This window comes from Bos grunniens, chromosome 16 (assembly GCF_055505025.1).
Source record: "Bos grunniens cultivar Pamir isolate PY7600 chromosome 16, Bosgru_T2T1.0, whole genome shotgun sequence".
Lineage (NCBI taxonomy): Eukaryota > Metazoa > Chordata > Mammalia > Artiodactyla > Bovidae > Bos > Bos grunniens.
In genome coordinates this window covers 81,974,704-81,997,189 of record NC_141180.1, presented here as the reverse complement: position 1 = coordinate 81,997,189, position 22,486 = coordinate 81,974,704, and the positions used below count along the sequence as shown (strand labels likewise).

The 22,486-nt window shown below is 41.4% G+C and overlaps 1 long non-coding RNA gene across 1 annotated transcript in view; it reads right to left on the bottom strand.

Moving 5' to 3' along the window:
- The window catches only part of LOC147357176 (uncharacterized), a 36,237-nt gene that overhangs the window by 12,625 nt on the left and 1,126 nt on the right, over window positions 1-22,486 (bottom strand). The gene's annotated exons all lie outside the window — the stretch shown is intronic.

The following is a 22,486-nucleotide window of genomic DNA, read 5'->3' as shown; positions in this document are numbered from 1 at the left end:
CCCAAGTTCCCCCTCGCAACATCAGAGGACACCCTATTCCCCTGTTGCAACTAGAGAGGAAATCCGAGTTTTACACCTCAACTCAAGAGGAGCCTGACTCACCTGCTGCCACTCAGGAAGAACCCTAATTTCCCCCTCGCAACACGCGAGGAACTCCTAGTTACTCAATGCAAGTCTAGAAGAAACCCAGGTTGCCTGCCTCAACTCGAGATGAGGCCAGATTCACATACAGTGACACAAGAACCCTGAGTTCCCCGTTGAAACTCGAGACGAGCCCCAAGCCCCCTGATTCAACTCCAGAGGATACCTAAGAGGAGAGTAACCCACCAAAATTCGAGAGGAGAACTTTACCACAATAAGAGAGGAAGCCCCATAACACAACTTAGGAGGAGGCGCCCCCTTTCACAACTAGAGAGTATCCTCCTGCACATCACAAGTAGAAAAAGCACCCCTTCTCATAACCAGAGAGGAGTCACCCCCATCACAATTTGGAAGAGCACTCTACCACAACTAAAGAGGAGCCCCCCTGCCACAACTAGAGAGGAGTCTGCAAATGACAACTAGAGAGGAGCCCACCCACCACAAATAGAGTGGACAAATAAAGAGATGAACATCACACCACAAATAGGAGTTTGCACAACACCAGTAGAGAGAACCAAGCCCACCACAACTGCAGAGTTGACCCCAACCACAATGATAGAGAAGTCCCATGCCAAAACTAGTGAGTAGCCACCCACCACTGGAAAAAGACAGGAGGCACCCTGCACATCCCTGCTAGAGATGAGTCACCCCAAGACAACTCAAGAGGAGGCCCCACCACAAGTTGAGAGGAACCCTGAGTAACCTCCAACTAGAGAGGAATCCTGAGTTCCCCACCAGGGCTCAAGTGGAACTGCGAGTCCCACGCTGCAACCCGAGAGGAACATTGAGTTCCCACAACTTGAGAGGAGCTCTAAGTATCCTGCTGCAACTCAAGAGGAACCCTAGTTTCCCGCCACAACTGGAGAGGAACCCCGCGTTACCCACTAAACTCGAGAGGAGGCCTGACTGCCCTGCAGCATCTCGAGAGGAAGCCCAAGTTCCCCCATGTAACTCAAGAGGAGGCTGGAGTCCCCTGTTGCAACGTGAGAGGAAATCCGAGTTTTCCCCCTCAACTCGAGAGTAGGCCTGACTACCCTGTTGTAACTCTAGGGGAACTCCGAGTTCCCCACTGCAACTTGGGAGGAGGCCCCACTCACCTGTTGCAACCCGAGAGGAAACCCAAGACCCCCATCAAAACTCGAGAGGAATCCCAAGTTTTCCACCACAAATCGAGAAGAACCCCCAAATTCCACGCCGCAACTCAAGATGAGGGCTAATTCCCCTGAGGCAACTCGAAAGGAACATCGAGTTACCCGTCACAGCTCGAGATGAGCCACAAGCACCTTGATGCAACTCCAGGGGATTCCCAAGAGGAACTTACCCCAGAAAATTCGAGCAGGGCCCTCTTCTGCAAAGAGTGGAAGCCCCGTGCCATAACTAAAAAGGAGGCCCCCCTGCTACAACTAGAGAGTAGCCTCCTGCATATCACAACTAAAAAAGCATCCCTTCTCATCACAACCAAAGAGGAGTAACCCACCTCACAATTTGAGAACAGCACTCTACCACAACTAGAGAGGAGCCAAACTACCACAACTGTAGAGGAGCCCCCTGCCACAACTAGAGAGGAGTCTGCAAATGACAACTAGAGAGGAGCCAACCCACCAAAAATAAAGAGTGAACTCTCCCTGCAATTAGAGTGGAGCCCCATGCCACACATAAAGAGTAGCCCCCTGCACATTGCAACTAGACACAGGCCAGCCTGCACATCACTACTTGAAAGGATCTGCCCCACTACAGCTCAAGAGGAGGCTCCACCATAACTCTAATGGAACCCTGTTGCAACTTGAGAGGAAATCTGAATTCCCTGCCTCAACTCGAGAAGAGGCCTGAATCCCCTGTTGTAACTCGAGAGGAACCCCGAGTTTCATGCAGCAACTCGAGAACCCTGAGTTCCCTGCCTCAACTTGAGATGAGACCTGATTCCCCTGCAGCGTCTTGAGAGGAATACTGAATTCTCCATCGCAACTCAAGAGGAGCTCCAAGCCCCCCGATACAACTCCAGAGGATTCCCAAGAGGAGCCTACCCCACCACAATTCGAGAAGAGCACTCTACCACAAGAGAGGAAATGCTATACCACAACTAAAGAGGAGGCCTCCACTGCCACAACTCGAGAGTAGCCTCCTGCACGTCACAACTAGGGGAACCGTCCCTTCTCATCACAACCCGAGAGGAGTCACCCCCTTATAATGTGAGAAGAGCACTCTACTACAACTAGAGAAGAGCCCAAGTACCACAACTAAAGAGGAGAACACGGTCCTAATATGGCAGAGAAACAGCATGGGGAGACAACTTTCTCCCCCACAAATCCATCAAAAGATCATTTGAATGCTGAGCAACTTCCACAGAACAACTTCTGGACGCTGGCAGAGGACACCAGTCACCCAGAAAGGCAGCCCTTTCTCTTGGAAAGTAAGTAGTGAAATGTTGTTGCTGAACCATGAAAGATGCCAGGATTCTTGGCCTCCGGACGAGAAGAAATCAATCCGGGGCCAGAGACGAGGCTTGATCACTCAGAGCTTTTGTGTAGTAAAGTTTTATTAAAATATAAAAGAGATAGAGAAAGCTTCTGACACAGACATCAGAAGGGGGCAGAAAGAGTGCCCCTTTTGCTAGTGTTAGCAAGGGAACAACATACTTTTAGTTAGTTATTACAATGAATCAAAAGAATGTCTGGAGATTGTAAAGATCGTACTAGACCCACTCCAATAATTTACATTTTAAGATAACAGGATTAGCCAGAAGGATTTCAGGAAGGAGAAACCGTCCTCAAGCAGGATACATTGTTGTTATATAATCCTTCAGTTCAGTTCAGTCGCTCAGTCGTGTCCAACTCTTTGCGACCCTATGAATGACAGCATGAGAAGCCTCCCTGTCCATCACCAACTCCAAGAGTTCACCCAAACTCATGTGCATCGAGTTGGTGATGCTTTCCAGCCATCTCATCCTCTGTCATCCCCTTCTCCTCTTGCCCTCAATCCCTCCCAACATCAGGGTCTTTTCCAATGAGTCAACTCCCCGCATGAGGTGGCCAAAGTATCGGAGTTTCAGCTTCAGCATCAGTCTTTCCAATGAATACCCAGGACTGGTCTCCTTTAGGATGGACTGGTTGGATCTCCTTGTAGTCCAAGGGACTCTCAAGAGTCTTCTCCAACACCACAGTTCAAAAGCATCAGTTCTTCAACGCTCAGCTTTCTTCACAGTCCACTTCTCACATCCATACATGACCACTGGAAAAACCATAGCCTTGACTAGATGGACCTTTGTTGGCAAAGTAATATCTCTGCTTTTGAATATGCTATCTAGGTTGGTCATAACTTTCCTTCCGAGGAGTAAGCGTCTTTTAATTTCATGGCTGCAATCATCATCTGCAGTGATTTTGGAGCCCCAAAAAATAAAATTCTAACACTGTTTCCACTGTTTCCCCATCTATTTCCCATGAAGTGATAGGACCAGATGCCATGATCTTCGTTTTCTGAATGTTGAGCTTTAAGCCAACTTTTTCACTCTCCTCTTTCACTTTCATCAGGAGGCTTTTGAGTTCCTCTTCACTTTCTGCCATAAGGGTGGTGTCACCTGCATACCTGAGGTTATTGATATTTCTCCCGGCAATCTTGATTCCAGCTTGTGCTTCTTCCAGCCCAGCATTTTTCATGATGTACTCTGCATATAAGTTAAATAAGCAGGGTGACAATATACAGCCTTGACGTACTCCTTTTCCTATTTGGAACGAGTCTGTTGTTCCATGTCCAGCTCTAACTGTTGCTTCCTGACCTGCATGTAGGTTTCTCAAGAGGCAGGTCAGGTGGTCTTGTATTCCCATCTCTTTCAGAATTTTTCACAGTTTATTGTGATCCATGCAGTAAAAGGCTTTGGCATAGTCAATAAAGCAGAAATAGATGTTTTTTCTGGAACTCTCTTTCTTTTTCAATGATCCAGTGGATGTCGGCAATTTGATCTCTGGTTCCTTAGTACAGAGTTTAAACTGAGTTGTTTGTTGTGTAATCATCAGTTCTTAAAGACAAAAATGTTTTATGTGACTAAGACTAAGGAATGTAGAGGGGAAAAAAACCATTTGTCCTTTCCTCCTCCTTGAGAATTACAGACCCCTATCTCTTCCTCCTTGAGAATCCCAGACCCTTCTCTCCTTGGGGACACCCGGACTTCTTATCAACCTGCCTAGGAATTGACTCTCTCAGTAGGACAAAATCTAAAAGACAAAAAGAGAGACAACCGTTAGGGATGAAGACCAGTTCAGGGGAGGGAGTCATGAAGGAGGAGAAGTTTCCAAACAGCAGGAACCCCTCTCACTGATGGGTCTGTGGCAAATTCTGTAATCTTAGAGGGCAATATAACCGGGGGTGGCGGGGAACAAAGAATGCATGCCTAACCGCAACTCCCAGCAGAGAAGTAGCCCAGAAGCTCACGTCTGCCACCAGTGAGCTGGGGCTGGACAGGGAGGCACAGGCAGATGTTTAGGGTAAGGACTGGGGCTGAATGCCCTGAGGACAGTCTGAGAGAGCTAACGTGAGATAGCAACCCAAACTGTGGGTTAGCCAGAGAGAGAAAAAAAAGAGAGAGAACTTTCTTGCAAATAGCTCTAACCTAAGACACAGCCTGGCCAGATCACAGAACAAAGGATTGAGCCAATACCAATGGAGAACTAGCCAGCTGTGGACAGGCCCCTTCCCCCCGACAAGAGGCAGAGAGACAGGCAGGCAACAGCCAGAGCCAGAAGGCAAGGTGCAATCTTGGCCCCAGAGACAGCATCCTCCTTCAAACTGTGAGCAAGCTCCCAGTTGCTAACCATGTCTTCCTGGGATCCTGGACAACTGACATTTGCCAGGAGGCTTGCAGCCAGAGATCAGCATCCAAGAGGAGACACACAGCACACCTGAGATGGTGCTTTCGTGGCGCACCCAGGAAACCAAGGGGCCAGGATTGGGGAGGTGATTAAGATACACAGCCCACTTGGGACAGTGCGCTCCCCAAGCACCTGGTCACCTGAGCTGCTCAGACCTAGGAAGGGCACAAAACGCACAGCCAACTTATTCTGTACCCTTGCGGAGTACCCAAGAACCTGAACCTGAGCAGCTTAGACCTGGGAAGTGCACGAAATGCAGGGTCTGCTTTGGACAGCACCCCTGCAGAGCAACCTGGAGCCTGAGCAGTGTAGACCAGGAAAGAACACGCTGCCATGAGCTGGGGTAAACCCAGTGTGGTCCAAACACTGCGAGCACTCCCCACACATGCCAGTGATATTTGTTTGCAGTGTTCCTCCCTCCCCATAACACAACTGAACAAGTGAGCCTAAATAAGTGACCACCTTCAGTGGCTCAGAGGTTAAAGCGTCTGCCTACAATGCGGGAGACCCAGGTTTGATCCCTGGGTCGGGAAGATACCCTGGAGAAGGAAATTGCAACCCACTCCAGTATTCTTGCCTGGAGAATCCCATGGATGGAGAAGCTTGGTAGGCTATAGTCCATGGGGTCGCAAAGAGTCGGACACGACTGAGCGACCTCACTTTTCACACCCATGTGTCAGAGAGGAAATTAGACACTGAAGAGACCTGCAAACAGACAAAGCCAAAATAAACAAAGAGGAGGGAACCACTATGGAAATGACAGGTGCAACAGATTAAAACCCTGTAGTTAACATTGACTAAGCACTGGAAGAGGCCTATAGACCTTGAGAAGAAGTATAAGCTGGAACAAGGAACTATCTGAAACAGAAATAACCGCACACTGCCCTCAACAGCTCCAGAGAAATTCCTAGATATATTTTTACTAATATCATTTCTTAATTTTAGCTTTATTATTCTTTTATTTTTACCTTCTTTATTACTCCTTTAATTTTCATTTTTATAACCTACTATTAGCTATTTTTGAAGCAAATTTCATACAGATAAATTTTTTATAATTTTCATGATTGACTTTTTTTTGGTATTTCTAATATTGTATTTTTGAGACTCTAACTTCTAGTCTAGATTTTTAATCTTTGCTTTTTGATATTTGTCATCAGTTTTGTACTTTTAAGAACATAATTTTCAGTACCCATTTTTATTTAGGGGTTTGATTACTGGCTTCATTGCTCTCTCCCACTTTGAACCCTCCCTTTTCTCCCCCAGGTCACTGCTATCTCCTCCCTCCCCGTTCTGTTCTCTACTTAAGTCTATGAATCTCTCTGGGTGTTCTGGGATGTGGAGGACACTTAGGGAACTGGTTACTGGCTAGATTGATCTCTCCCCTTTTGACTTTCCCTATTCTCCTCCTGGACACCTTTATCTCCCTCCTCTCTCTTCTCTTCTCTATGTAACTCTGTGAACCTCTCTGGGTGTTCCAGACTGTGCAGAGCACATAGGGAATTGATTACTGGCTAGATTTCTCTCTCCTCTTTTGATTCCCCCTCTTCTCCTGGTCACCTCTATCTCTCGCCTCCCTTTTCTCTTCTAATGTAACTCTGTGAACCTCTCCGGGTGTCCCTCACTATGGAGAATCTTTTCACCATTAACCTAGATGATTTATCATCTGTGCTGTACGGATGGAGAAGTATTGAGGCTACTGTAAGAATAAGACTGAAAGCCAGAGGCAGGAGGATTAAATCCAAAACTTGAGAACACCAGAAAACCCCTGACTCCAGGGAACATTAATTGACAAGTGCTTATCCAAAAACCTCCATACCTACACTGAAACCAAGCTACAACGATTTCAGAGTAAGCCATACAATACCAGAGTAAGACATACCATGCTATTTCTTCAGCAATGCAGGAACACAGCCCTGAGCATTAAAATACAGGCTGCCCAAAGTCACATCAAGCCCATAGATACCCCAAAATTCACTAATGAACACTTCATTGCACTCCAGAGAGAACAGATCCAGCTCTACCCACAAGAACACAGAGGCAAGCATCCCTAACCAGGAACACTTGAAAAACCACTACTCCAACCCCACCCATAGGGAGCAACCTCCACAATAAAGAGGAACCACAAACCCCCAGCCTACAGAAAGGTGACCCCAAACACTGCCATATAAACAAAATGAAAAGGCAGAGAAATATTCAGCAGGTAAAGAAGCATGGTAAATGCCCATCAAGCCAAACAAAAGAGGAGGAGATAGGGAGTTTACCTGAAAAAGAATTCAGAATAATGATAGTAAAGATGATCCATAATCTTGAAAACAAAATGCAATTACAGATAAATAGATTAGAGACAAAAATTGAGAAGATGCAAAAAATGTTTAACAAGGACCTAGAAGAAATAAAAAAGAGTCAATCAATAATGAATAATGCAATAACTGAGATCAAAAGCACTCTGGAGGGAACCAACAGTAGAATAACTGAGGCAGAAGATAGGATAAGTGCGGTAGAAGATAGAATGGTGGAAATAAATGAAGCAGAGAGGAAAAAAGAAAAAAGAATTAAAACAAATGAGGATAACCTGGGACAATGTTAAACGCCCCAACATTTGAATCATAGGAGTCCCAGAAGAAGAAGACAAAAAGAAAGGCATGAGAAAATACTTCAGGAGATAATAGTTGGAAACTTTCCTAAAATGGGGAAGTAAATAGCTACCCAAATCCAAGAAACCCAGACAGTCCCAAACAAGATAAACCCAAGGCAAAACACCCCAAGACACATATTAATGAAGATCAAACACAAAGAGCAAATATTAAAAGCAGCAAGGCAAAGGCAATAAATAACACACAAGAGGATTCTCATAAGGATAACAGCTGATCTTTCAATAGAAACTCTTCAGGCCAGTAGGGAATGGCAGAACATACTTTAAGTGATGAAACAGAAAAACCTACAACCAGATACTATACCCAGCAAGGATCTCATTCAAATATGAAGGAGAAATTAAAAGTCTTACAGACAAGCAAGAGCTGAGAGAATTCAGCACCACCAAACCAGACCTTCAACAAATGCTAAAGGATCTTCTCTAGACAGAAAACAGAGAAAGGTTTATAACCTCGAAACAAAGACAACAAAGTAAATGGCAACGGGGGTCATACTTATCAATAATTACCTTAAATGTAAATGGGCTGAATGCCAAAACTAAAAGACAAAGACAGGCTGAATGGATACAAAAACAAAACCCCTATATATGCTGTCTACAAGAGACCCACCTCAAAACAAGGGACACAGACAGACTCAAAGTGAAGGGCTGGAAAAAGATATTTCATGCAAATGGAGAACAAAAGAAAACAGGAGAAGAAATGCTCATATCAGGTAAAATAGACTTTGAAATAAAGGCTGTGAAAAGAGACATAAAGGACACTACATAATGATCAAAGGGTCAATCCAAGAAGAAGATATAACAATTATAAATATATACGTACCCAACATAGGAGCACCGCAATATGTAAGGCAAATGCTAACAAGTATGAAAGAAGAGATTAACAGCAACACAAAAATAGTGGGAGACTTTAATACCCAACCAGATAATTAGCAAGGAAACACAAACTTTAAATGATACAATGGACCAGTTGGACCTAATTGATATCTATAGGTATTTCACCCCAAAACAATGAATTTCACTTTTTCTCAATTGCACACGGAACATTCTCCAGGATAGAGCACATCCTCGGCCATAAATCTGCCTTGGTAAATTTAGAAAACATGAAATCATTTCAAGAATCTTTTCTGATCACAATGCAGTAAGATTAGTTGTCAACTACAGGAAAAATAGTATTAAAAATACAAACATATGAAGGCTAAACAACATGCTACTTAATAACCAACAAATCACAGAGGAAATCAAAAAAGATATCAAAATATGCATAGAAACAAATGAAAATGAAAACACGACAACCCAAAACCAATGGGATTCAGTAAAAGCAGTGTTCAGGGGAAGGTTAATAGCAATACAAGCTTACTTCAAGACAAGAGAAAAATCAAATAAATAATCTAACTTTACACCTAAAGCAACTAGAAAAAGAAGAAATAAAGAACCACAGGGTTAGTAGAAGAAAATAAATCATACAAATTAGGGCAGAAATAAATGAAAGAGAAATAAAGGAGACTATAGAAAAATCAACAGAACTAAAAGCTGGTTCTTTGACAAGATAAATAAAAGGGACAAACCATTAGACTCATCAAGAAAAAAAAAGGGAGAAGAATCAAATCAACAAAATTAGAATTAAAATGGAGAAATCACAACAGAGAACATAGAAATACAAAGGATCATAGACTACTCTTGGCAACTATAGGACAAAATAATGGACAACTTGGAAGAAATGGACAATTTCCTAGAAAATTATAACCTTCTAAAACTGAACCAGGAAGAAACAGAAAATCTTAACAGACCTATCACAAACACAGAAATTGAAACTGTAATAAAAAAATCTTCCAACAACAACAACAACAAAAAAAGCCCAGGACCAGATGGCTTCACAGGTGAATTCTACCAAAAACTTACAGAAGAGTTAACACCTATCCTACTCAAACTTTTCCAGAAAACGGCAGAGGAAGGTAAACTGCCAAACTCATTCTATAAGGCCACCATCACCCTAACACCAAAATCAGACAAAGATGCTACAAAAAAAGAAAACTACAGGCCAGTATCACTGATGAACATAGATGCAAAAATTCTGAACAAAATTCTAGCAAACAGAATCCAGCAACATATTAAAAAGATCATACATCATGACCAAGTGGACTTTATCCCAGGGTTGCAAGGATTCTTCAATATTCACAAATCAATCAATGTGATATATCACATTAACAAATTGAAAGATAAAAAGGATAATATTATCTCAATAGATACAGAGAAAGCCTTTGACAAAATTCAACATCAATTTATGATTTAAAAAAAACTCCAGAAAGCAAGCATAAAAGGAACATAAAGCAACAGAAAAAAAAGCCAAATATGACAAACCCAAAGCAAACATTATCCTCAATGGTGAAAAACTGAAAGCATTTCCCATAAAGTCAGGAACAAGACAAGGGTGCCCACTCTCACCACTACTATTCAACATAGTTTTGGAAATTTTACACCACAGCAATCAGAGAAGAAAAAGAAATAAAAGGAATCCAGATTGGAAAAGGAGAAGTAAAACTCTCACTGTTTGCAGATGACATGATCCTCTAGAGAAAACACTAATACATCACCAGAAAATCACTAGAGTTAATCAATGAATATAGTAAAGTTGCAGGATATAAAATTAACGCTCAGAAATCCCTTGCATTCCTATACACAAACAATGAGAAAACAGAAAGAGAAATTAAGGAAACAATTCCATTCACCATTGCAATGAAAAGAGAATAAATCTACCTAATGAAAGAAAACACATATATATAGAAAACTATAAAACAATGATGAAAGAAATCAAAGATGACACAAATAGAACAGTCAATACAGTGAAAATGAATATACTACCAAAGCAATCTAGAGATACAATGCAATCCCTATCAAGCTACCAACGGTAGTTTTCAGAGAACTAGAACAAATAATCTCACAATTTGTATGGAAATACAAAAAACCTCAAACAGCCAAAGCAATCTTGAGAAAGAAGAATGGAACTGGAGGAATCAACCCACCTGGCTTCAGACTATACTACAAAGCTACAGTCATCAAGACAATATGCTACTCGCACAAAGACAGAAATATAGATCAATGGAACAAAATAGAAAGCCCAGAGATAAATGCATACACCTATGGATACCTTATCTTTGACAAAAGAGGCAAGAATATACAATGGAGAAAAGACAATCTCTTTAACAAGTGGTGCTGGGAAAACCGGTCAATCACTTGTAAAACCATGAAACTAGAACACTTTCTATCACCATACACAAAAATAAACTCAAAATGGATTAAGGATCTAAACGTTAAGACCAGAAACTACAAAACTCCTAGAGGAAAACATAGGCAAAACACTCTCTGACATAAATCACAGCAGGATCCTCTATGACCCACCTCTCAGAGTAATGGAAATAAAAACAAAAATAAACAAATGGGACCTAATTAAACTTAAAAGCTTTTGCACAACGAAGGAAACTATAAGCAAGGTGAAAAGACAGCCTTGAGAATGGGAGAAAATAATAGCAAATAAAGCAGCTGACAAAAAATTAATTTCAAAAATATACAAGCAGCTCATGCAGCTCAGTACCAGAGAAAAAAATGACCCAATCAAAAAATGGGCCAAAGAACTAAACAGACATTCCTCCAAAGAAGACATACAGATAGGTATTAATCACATGAAAAGATTCTCAACATCACTCATTATCAGAGAAATGCAAATCAAAAACCACAATGAGGTACCATCTCACAACGGTCAGAATGGCTGCTATCCAAAAGTCTACAAACAATAAATGCTGGAGAGGGTGCAGAGAAAAGGGAACCCTCTTACACTGTTGGTAGGAATGCAAATTAGTACAGCCACTATGGAGAACAGTGTGGAGATTCCTAAAAACAGGAAATAGAACTGCCATACAACCCATTAATCCCACTGCTGGGCATACACACTGAAGAAACCAAAACTGAAAGAGACACGTGTACACCAATGTTCATTGCAGCACTGTTTACAATAGCTAGGACATGGAAGCAACCTAAATGTCCATCAGCAGATGAATGGATAAGAAAGCTGTGGTACATACACACAATGGAATATTCAGTTCAGTTCAGTTTGGCCACTCAGTCTTAAGACTTAAGAGCCACTCAGTCTAAGACTTAAGAGCGGCTCAAGCTCTTAAGACTTTTGGCTTCAGTTTAGTTCAGTCACTCAGTCGTGTCCGACTCTTTGTGACCCCATGTATGCAGCATGCCAGGCCTCCCTGTCCATCACCATCTCCCAGAGTTCACTCAAATTCACGTCCATCAAGTCAGTGATGCCATCCAGCCATCTCATCCTCTGTCGTCCCCTTCTCCTCCTGCCCCCAATCCCTCCCAGCATCAGTCTTTTCCAATGAGTCAACTCTTCGCATGAGGTGGCCTAAGTACTGGAGTTTCAGCTTTAACATCATTCCTTCCAAAGAACATCCAGGACTGATCTCCTTTAGAATGGACTGGTTGGATCTCCTTGCAGTCCAAGGGACTCTCAAGAGTCTTCTCCAACACCACAGTTCAAAAGCATCAATATTACTCAGCTATTAAAAAGAATTCATTTGAATCATTTCTAAGGAGGTGGATGAAACTGGAGCCTATTATACAGAGTGAAATAAGTCAGAAAGAAAAACACCAACACAGTATACTAGCACATATACATGGAATTTAGAAAGATGGTAACGATGACCCTGTATGTGAGACAGCAAAAGAGACACAGATGTAAACAACAGACTTTTGGACTCTGTGGGAGAAGGCAAGGGTGGGATGATTTGAGAAAATAGCATTGAAACATGTATATTACCATATGTGAAACAGATTGCCAGTCCAAGTTCGATGCATGAAACAGGGTGCTCAGGGATGATGCAATGGGATGACCCTGAGGGTAGTGAGGTGGGAGGGGGGTTCAGAGTGGCGGACACATGTACACCCATGGCTGACTCATGTCAATGTATGGCAAAAAGCACTACAATATTGTGAAGTAATTAGCCCCCAATTAAAATAAATTAATTTTTTTTTAATGTCTGACACTTGCAGCCTATTTCCTCCATTTGGAGACCCCTGGCCTTCCTGCCTGTTACCCTCTCACTACCGCACAACACAACTCAACAGGAGCCAGTGTGCTAATCGCTACTAGAAAGGAGCTGCCCCACGCAGCTCGAGAGGAGGCCCCATCACAACTCTAAAGGAGTTCCAAGTAACCTGTCGCACCTTGAGAGGAACCCCAAGTCCCCCACCACAACTCGACAGGAGCCCTATGCTGTCACAGGGAAGGAGACCCCGGCGACAAACAGAGGAGCTCCTTGACAAAACTGGAGAGGATTTCCCTGCCAAAAGTATGGAGGAGCCACCAGCACATTGCGCCTAGAGAGAAGCCACTCTACCGCAAATAGAGAGGAGGCCCATGAAGTAACTCGAGATGAGCCTGTCACAACTAGAATGGAGCAACCCTGTGAAAACTAGTGACGAGCCCCCAATGCCACAAGTAGAGAGAACAGCCTCCCCACGGAGAATCCCCAGAGGAGGCACCACCACTACTAGCTAGGAGCCCCGAGTCCCCTTCTGAACTTGAGAGGAGGCCCATGGCCACAATGAGAGAGGAGCCCCACCAGTCCAACCTGAAGAGTGTCCCACCATCACAGCTGGAGAGGAGAACCCGACATAGCACCTGAGATGAACTTCTCACAGGAGGTGCGAGCAGCTTCTCTCTTTCAGAAAACTCAAGAATGAGACCTGGAAGTGATCAATCAGAAGCAAAGCAAAGCCACCACAAGGTTTGTCAGTAACTTACAATGTAAAATCTAAGTAGTATTCTGAGGCAGAAAAGAGGCTTTAGAAAGCAAGTTCTGACTTCCTGGTTCACAGCATGATTCGGAAGAATGTGAAAACACAACCTGGGCACTTGGATCCTCCTGTGAGATTACTGGTTTTAAACAGAGAGTTCTGTGAACAGAGAATACTCTAAGTCTACCTAGCCTGCTTAAGTGAAAATGTACCCTGAGATGACCCTCTAATAAGGAGTTACAGACAGCTTGCTTTCATTTCCAAAACGAACAGGATTTGGCTAACAAAGATGTGGAACTGAATAACACACAAGGAAGGAAAGTTTTTCCAAGTAACTTTCAGTCTAAAATCAACCAGGCTTCAAATGCAGAAAATAGAGCTTTAATCCAAAGTTGGGGTTCAAGGATCACACACAGCATGTTTCTGAAGAACATAAAGACACAAAAGGGCTGAGTGGATCCTTCTGGGAGAACCATTGTTTGAGCAGACAGTAAACTATAACATTTTTAGGTGTATTTGACCTCTTAGAAAAACCCCTGCCAAGGCATGACAAGCAGCTTCTTTCTTTCAGAAAGCTCAAGAATTAGACTAGGAACCTGTCAATCTGAATAAAATGAAGGAGATGGCAGTGTTTTTCCAGGAAATGGGTCAAAACCCAACTTGTTTGCTGATTTGCAATGTTACAGCTTGAGCCAAAAGCTCAGTTTGCTATGTCCCCACACAGCATGAGTCTCGGATTCTTCTCTAGGTGTACTGGTTTGAGCAGAGTTCTGTGACTTGCTAGTTCTCTAACTATAACCTGCATACGTGAAAATGTCATCGGAGATGGACCTCCTAACAAGGATTTGCAAGCAGCTTGGTTGTTTTGAAAAACTCCACGATTAGACTAAGGCAGTTGTTGAAGAGAATAAAACAAAAGCAAGCAAGGCATCTCGAGGTTGCTTTCCATCTCAAATTAACTCATTCTCTGAGCCAGAATGTACGTCTTTGACCAGAGCTCAGCCTCAAGGTTCACATGGAGCATGGTTCCAAAGATTTCAAACACACCCAGGGCCCACAGGATCCTTTTGTGAGAACACTGATGTGAGCGGGGAGGTCTGTGACTAGTTAGTTCCTTAGCTATAATAATGTGGTCAGGTGCAAATGTTCTGAGATGACCTCCAAACCAGGATGTTCATGCAGCTTGTTTGTTTCAGAAAAGTCAAGGTTTAGACTAGGAAGTTGTTGATATGATTAAAACAAAAGTTGACTGAAGCATTTTTCAAGTAACTGACCCAAGGCCTAAGAAAAGACCCAAAGAAAAGCCCTAAGCAAGAGCTTGGTTTTCCAGGTTGACACACAGCATGATTCTGGAGACTGCAAAGACACAGACAGGGCACACAATTCTGTGGAAACCGTGGTTCAAGCAGGGAGTTCTGGGTCTCTTTAGTGCTCTGAACGATAACTCACCAGGCTGGGTGAAAACAGACTCAGAGATGACCCTGGAGCAAAGAGTTGCAAGCAGCTTGCCTGTTTCAGACAACTCAGGGATCAGACTAAGGAAGCTGTTGAATGGATTCACCCAAAGCAACCAAAGTGTTATTCGGGTTACTTTCAGTGGAAAACGACCTCCTTTTCCAAGGCAGATAATACAGCTTGAACCCAAAGCTCGGGTTTCAAGATTCACACACAGCATGATGTGCTTGCTGTGTCTGAACCTCGTAAAATGTCACAACTTATGGATGCCACTGAACTGAATAAAACAATACTTAAGGAATTTGTTGACTGCAATAAAAGAAAAGCACCATTGTGTTTTGGAGGTCAATTTCAGTCTAAAATGGACTAGTTTTCCGAGGCAGGAAATAGAGCTTTCACCAAATGCTCAGTTTCAACATTCACACACAGCACGTGCCTTCCTAAGGTAAAGACACAAACAGGCCCATTAGATCCTTCTCTGGAAACATGCTTTGGGTTGGGAGTTCTGTGACTAGTTAGCACTCTAACTATAGGAAACCTGGACAGATGAAAATGTACTCTGACATGACCTAATGAGGAGTTGCAAGCATCTTTTTCAGTTCTGAAAAGTTGAGGATTAGAGTAGGAAGTTGTCAATTTCCACAAAGCCAAAGTGAGCAGCAAATCGTGTTGCAAGAGGCTAGTTGCCTGAGGCAGGAAATACAGCTTGAACCAAAAACTTGGTTTTCAAGGTTCAGCAGGCACATCATGTTTCCAAATCAGAATGTAAAGACACAAACAGGGCACACTGGATCTTCCTGGGAGAGCGCTGCTTTGAGCAGAGAGTTCTGTGCGTAGTTACTTCTGTCACTACTGCTAAGCTGGTGAGGTACACATGTGCTCTAAGATGAATTCCTCATGGGAGGTGCAAGCAGCTTCTCTCTTTCAGAAAACTCAAGAATCAGATCTGGAAGTGATCGATCAGAAACAAAGCAAAGCCACCAAAGGGTTTGTTGATAACTTACACTGTAAAATCTAAGTAGTTTTCTGAGGCAGAGAAGAGGCTTTAGCCAGCAAGCTCTGATTTCCCGGTTCACAGTGTGATTTGGAAGAATGTAAAGACACAACCTGAGCACTCGGATCCTTCTGTGAGAACACTCGTTTTGAACAGAGAGTTCTGGACCAGAGACTACTCTAAGTCTACCTAGCCTGCTTAGGTGAAAATGTACTCTGAGATAACCCTCTAACAAGGAATTGCAAGCAGCTTTCTTTGGTTTCCAAAACCAACAGGATTTGACTTAAGGAAGTTGTGGAACTGAATAACACACAAGCAAGCAAAGTTTTCTAAGTAACTTTCAGTCTAAAATATACTAGGTTTCAGATGCAGATAGTTCAGCTTTAAGGAAAATGTCAGTTTTCAAGGTTAACACACATCATGTTTCTGACCAGTGTAAATGCACCAACAGGGCATACTGGATCCTTCTCTGAGAACACAGGTTTGACCAGAGTTCTGGACTAGTTTGTACTCCAACAGTAACTAACCTGGTTAGGTAAAAATGTACTCTGAGATGATCTCCTAACAAGGAGTTTGCATGCAGCCTGTTTCTTTAAAAAAAACTCAAGGGTTAGACTATGGAAGTTGTTGAACCTAATAAAATAAAAGCAACTGAAGTGTTTTTCATGTAACTTTCAGTCTAAAACTACCACGTTTTCAGAGGCAGAAAATACAGCTTTTGTCAAGAGGCTCAGAGTTTCAAGTTCACACACCACATGTTCCTCATTAGCTTAGAGACATACACAGTACATGCTGGACACTTCTGTGAGAACACTGGTTTGAGCAGAGAATTCTGTGACTAGTTAGTACTATACGTATAGCCAACGTGGTTATTTGGAACTATACTCTGAGAAACCTCCTAACAAGGAGTTTCACAATTCATATGGAAACATGAAAGACCCCGAATAGCTAAAGCAGTCTTGAGAAAAAAGAACAGAGCTGAAGGAATCAACCTTCCTGACCAGATTATACTACAAAGCTACAGTCATCAAGGAAGTATGGTACTGGCACAAAAACAGAAATATAGGCCAATGGAACAAGATAGAAAACCCAGAAATAAACCCATGCGCCTATGGGTACCATATTTTTGACAAAGGAGGAAGAATATACAATGGGGCAAATATAGCCTCTTCAATAAGTGGTGCTGGGAAAACTGGACAGCTACATGTAAAAGAATGAAATTAGAACATTCCCTAACACCATACACAAAGATAAGCTCAAAATGGATTAAATATCTAAATGTAAGATCAGAAACTATAAAACTCTTCAAGGAAAACATAGGCAGAACACTCAATTACATAAATAAAAGCAATATCCTCTATGACCCACCTCCTAGAGTAATGGAAATAAAAACAAAAATAAACATGTGGGACCTAATTAAACATGAAAGCTTTTGCACAGCAAAGGAAACTACAAACAAGGTGAAAAGACAACCCTCAGAATGAGAGAAATTAGTATCAAATGAAACAACTAACAAAAGATTAATTTCCAAAATAAACAAGCAGTTCATACAAGTCAATACCAGAAAAACGAACAACCCAATAAAAAAAGGGGGTGAAGACCTAAAAGACATTTCTCCAAAGAAGACATACAGATGGCTAACAAACACATGAAAAGATGCTCAACATCACTCATTATTAGAGAAATGCAAAAATCAAAACTACAATGAGATACCATCTCACAGCAATCAGAATGGCCATCATAAAAAAAATCTACAAACAATAAGTGCAGGAGAGGCTGTGGAGAAAAAGGAACCCTCTTGCATTGCTGGTGGGAATGTAAATTGATACAGCCACTATGGAAGATGGCATGGAGAGTCCTTAAAAAACTGGGAATAAAACCCTGAGGAAACCAAAATTGAAAAAGACATATGTACTCCAATGTTTATTGAGGCACTATTTACAATAGCTAGAACATGGAAGCAATCTAGACGTCCATTGGCAGGTGAATGGATAAAGAAGCTGTGATATGGATACACAACGCAATATTATTCAGCTATAAAAAGAAATGCATCTGAGTCAGTTCTAATGAGATGGATGAACCTAGAGCCTATTACACAGAGTGAAGTAAGTCAGAAAGAGAAAGATAAATATAGTATGCTGCTGCTGCTGCTGCTGCTGCTGCTGCTGCTAAATCACTTCAGTCGTGTCCGACTCTGTGCGACCCCAGAGACGGCAGCCCACCAGGCTGTGCCATCCCTGGGATTCTCCAGGCAAGAACACTGGAGTGGGTTGCCATTTCCTTCTAATGTAAATATATGGAATCTAGAAAGATGCTACCGATGAATTTATTTGCAGGGCAGCAATGGAGAAACAGACTAGAGAACAGACTTATGGACATGGGGAGGGGGAGGAGAGGCTGAGACGTATGACAAGAGCAACATGGGAACTTACATTACCATATGTAAAATAGATAGCCAATGGGGATTTAATGACTCAGTGAACTGATGACTCTGACAGGGGCTCAAACAGGGGCTCTGTATCAACCTGGTGGAGTGGGATGGGGAGGGAGATAGGAGGCAGGCTCAAGAGGGAGAGGACATATGTATACCTATGGCTGATTTATGTTGAGGTTTGACAGAAAACAACAAAATTCTGTAAAGCAATTATCCTTCAATTACAAAATAAATAAATTTTAAAAAGTATAAGATATTTTTGTCCTTCAGTCATAATGTTGTGTCTGACTCTTTGTGACCCTTTGGACTGCAGCACACCAGGCTTCCCTGTCCTTCACTATCTCCCAGAATTTCCTCAAACTCATGTACATTGAGTTGGTGATGCTATCCATCCATCTCCTCCTCTGCTACCACCCTTCTCCTCCTGCACTCAATCTTTCCCAGTATCAGAGTCTTTTCCAATGAGTATGCTCTTCAATTAGGTCACCAAAGTATTGGAGCGTCAGCTTCAGCAACAGTCTTTCCAATGAATGCTCAGGGTTGATTTCCTTTAGGATTGACTGGTTTGATATCCTTGCAGTCCAAGGGACTCTCAAGAGTCTTGTCCAGTAACACAATTCAAAAGCATCAATTCTTTGGTGCTCAGCCTTCTTCATGGTCCAACTCTCACATCTATCTGTACATGACTTCTGGAAAAACCATAGCTTTGACTATACAGACCTTTGTGGGCAAAGTGATGTTTCTGCTTTTTAACACACTGCTCAGGGTTGTCATAGCTTTCCTTCCAAGGAGCAAGCGTCTTTTAATTTCATGGCTACAGTCACCATCCACAGTGATTTTGAAGCCCAAGAAAATAAAATCTGTCACTGCTTCCTAAAAGAATAAGATACCTTGAAATAAATTTAACCAAGGAATGAAATACCTCAAACTATAAATTACTAATGAAGGAATTTGAAAGTTATAGAAAGAAATGGAAAGATATCCTGTGTTCTTGGATTGGAAGAAATAATATTGTTAAAATGTCCATACAACCCAAAGCAATCTAGAGATTTAATGCAACCCCTATCAAAATATCCATAACATGTTTCACAGAACTAGAACAAATAATCCTAAAATTTATTGAAACTGCAAAAGATCCCAAAGAGCAAAAGCAATATTGAGAAAACAAGAACAAATGTGGAGGTATCACACGCCCAATTCAGATCATACTATAAAGCTACAGTAATAAAAACAGCACAGTACTGGCATAAAAACAAACCCATATGTCAAGGGAACAGAATAAGTAAATGTAATTCCAGAAATAAACTTGCACACTTATGGTCAATTAATCTACAACAAAGGAGGCAGGAATATACAATGAAAAAAAGCTAGAATATGTACACTGTTCAGTAAATAGTGCCAGAGAACTGGACAGCTACAGGTAAAACAATGGAATTAGAATATTTCATCACATCATATACAAAAATAAACTCAAAATGGATTAAAGACTTAAATGTAAGACTAGAAACCATAAAGCTCCTACAAGAGAACATAGGTAGAACACTCTGACATAAATTGCAGCAATATTTTTTGGATCTGTCTTCTAAGTCAAAAAGAAATAAAAGCAAAAATAAACAAATGGGACCTAATTAAACTTAAAAGCTTTTGCACAGCACAGGAAATCATTGACCAAACAAAAAGACAGCCTTTATTTATGACTAATAAAGGATTAACATCAAAAAATATAAACATCTCATACAACTTAATATCAAAAAAACAAACAGCCCAATTTAAAAGTGAGCAGAAGACCTGACTAGACATTTTCCCAAAGAAAAAATACAGATGACCAACAAGCACATGAAAAAATGCTCAGCACTAGTAATTATCAGAGAAATACAAATGAAAACCATGAGATATCACCTCACACCATCAAAAAGTCCAAATATAAATTAATATGTATATATGTGCATACACATACAATAGAATAGTATTTGACCATAAAGAAAAGAAATTCTGCAACTTTCAGTAATGTGGATGGACCTAGGGAGTTTTACACCCAGTGAAATAAGTTACACTGAGAAAGACTAATACTGTATATTATCACTCATATATGGAATCTAAAAACTAAAACAAATAAATGTAGTAACAAAACAGACTCACAGATATAGAGAAAAAACCAGTGGGGAGAGGGAAGGAGGAGCAGCGAGATAGGGGTATGAGATTAAGAGATACAAGGTACTTACACATAAAATAAAGAAGCAACAAGGATATATTGTATGGCACAGGGAAACATAGCCGTTACTTTTTAAATGGATTATAACATATAAAAATATTGAATTACTATGTTGTACACCTGTAACTAATATAATATTGTGAATTAACTAAACTTCAACAAAACATAAAGAAAAACTGACAAGAACAATAAGTCTGAGTTAAAATAATTAAGGGACTTGGAAGATTTTATTAAATGGAGATGCATTTCCAACGGCTGAGTGGAAAGACTCAATAGTATATAGATATCAATTTATCCCCAAATTAAGTCTATAAGTTGAAGGAAATTTTAATTTAAAAAATTCAATAAAAATTTTTGGAACTTGAAAAAATAACATCTCTTTTAGTAACTTTTACAACTTATCTTACTAGAAAAAAATGTGTATCTTCAAATATGGACTCTGACAGTGCCATTAATTTAAAATTGCTGCATTTTAGTAAAAGCCATCTCATCCTCTGTCATTCCCTTCTCCTCCTGCCCCCAATTCCTCCCAGCATCAGGGTCTTTTCCAATGAGTCAACTCTTCACATGAGGTGGCCAAAGTATTGGAGTTTCAGCTTCAGCATCAGTCCTTCCAATGAACACCCAGGACTGATCTCCTTTAGAATGGACTGGTTGGGTCTCCTTGCAGTCCAAGGGACTCTCAAGAGTCTTCTCCAACACCACAGTTCAAAAGCATCAATTTTTCAGTGCTCAGCTTTCTTCACAGTCCAACTGTCACATCCATACGTCCACTGGAAAAACCATAGCCTTGACTAAACGGACCTTTGTTGGCAAAGTAATGTCTCTGCTTTTCAATATGCTATCTAGGTTGGTCATAACTTTCCTTCCGAGGAGTAAGTGTCTTTTAATTTCATGGCTGCAGTCACCATCTGAAGTGATTTTGGAGCCCAAAAAAATACAGTCTGACACTGTTTCCACTGTTTCCCCATCTATTTCCCATGAAGTGATGGGACCAGATGCCATGATCTTCGTTTTCTGAATGTTGAGCTTTAAGCCAACTTTTTCACTCTCCTCTTTCACTTTCATCAAGAGGCTTTTTAGTTCCTCTTCACTTTCTGCCATAAGGGTGGTGTCATCTGCATATGTGAAGTTAGTGATATTTCTCCCGGCAATCTGGATTCCAGCTTGTGCTTCTTCCAGCCCAGCGTTTCTCATGATATTTCTCATGAAACTCCAATACTTTGGCCACCTCATGTGAAGAGTTGACTCATTGGAAAAAACCCTGATGTTGGGAAGGATTGGGGGCAGGAGGAGAAGGGGATGACAGAGGATGAGATGGCTGGATGGCATCACCGACTCGATGGACACGAGTTTGGGTTAACTCCAGGAGTTGGTGATGGACAGGGAGGCCTGGCGTGCTGTGATTCATGGGGTCGCAAAGAGTCGAACACAACTGAGCGACTGAACTGAACTGAGTAAAAGGTGAAATAAAAGATCTACATGTGTTCTGTCCCACTGATGTGGCCAAAAGAACTCAAGAAGAGCTTTGCTTAAGATCTTCATATTCTTTTTTTAGTCTTTATTGAATTTGTTATAATATTGCTTCCATTTATTTATTTATTTATTTTGGTATGTGGCATCCTAGGTCCCTGACCAGGGATCCAAATCAACATCCCCTGCAAATTTATTACTGTTGTGAAATGAGGTTTGGAGATTTACCAGCTGCATTTTGACTACAAATATCAATTACATGGAAAATTATTTTAAAAATAAAACAAATTTCTTTTAGTTCAGTCTGTTAGACCCTTGTTCATGTTATTACTTTAGATAAATTAAGTTTGACTATTTCATGACTACAATTACATTTAATTTCTAACACAATTCCTGATTCAACCTTATTAGCACAATCTCTAGTGTTACACAATGTTAGTAAAAGGCCCGTGGTTTG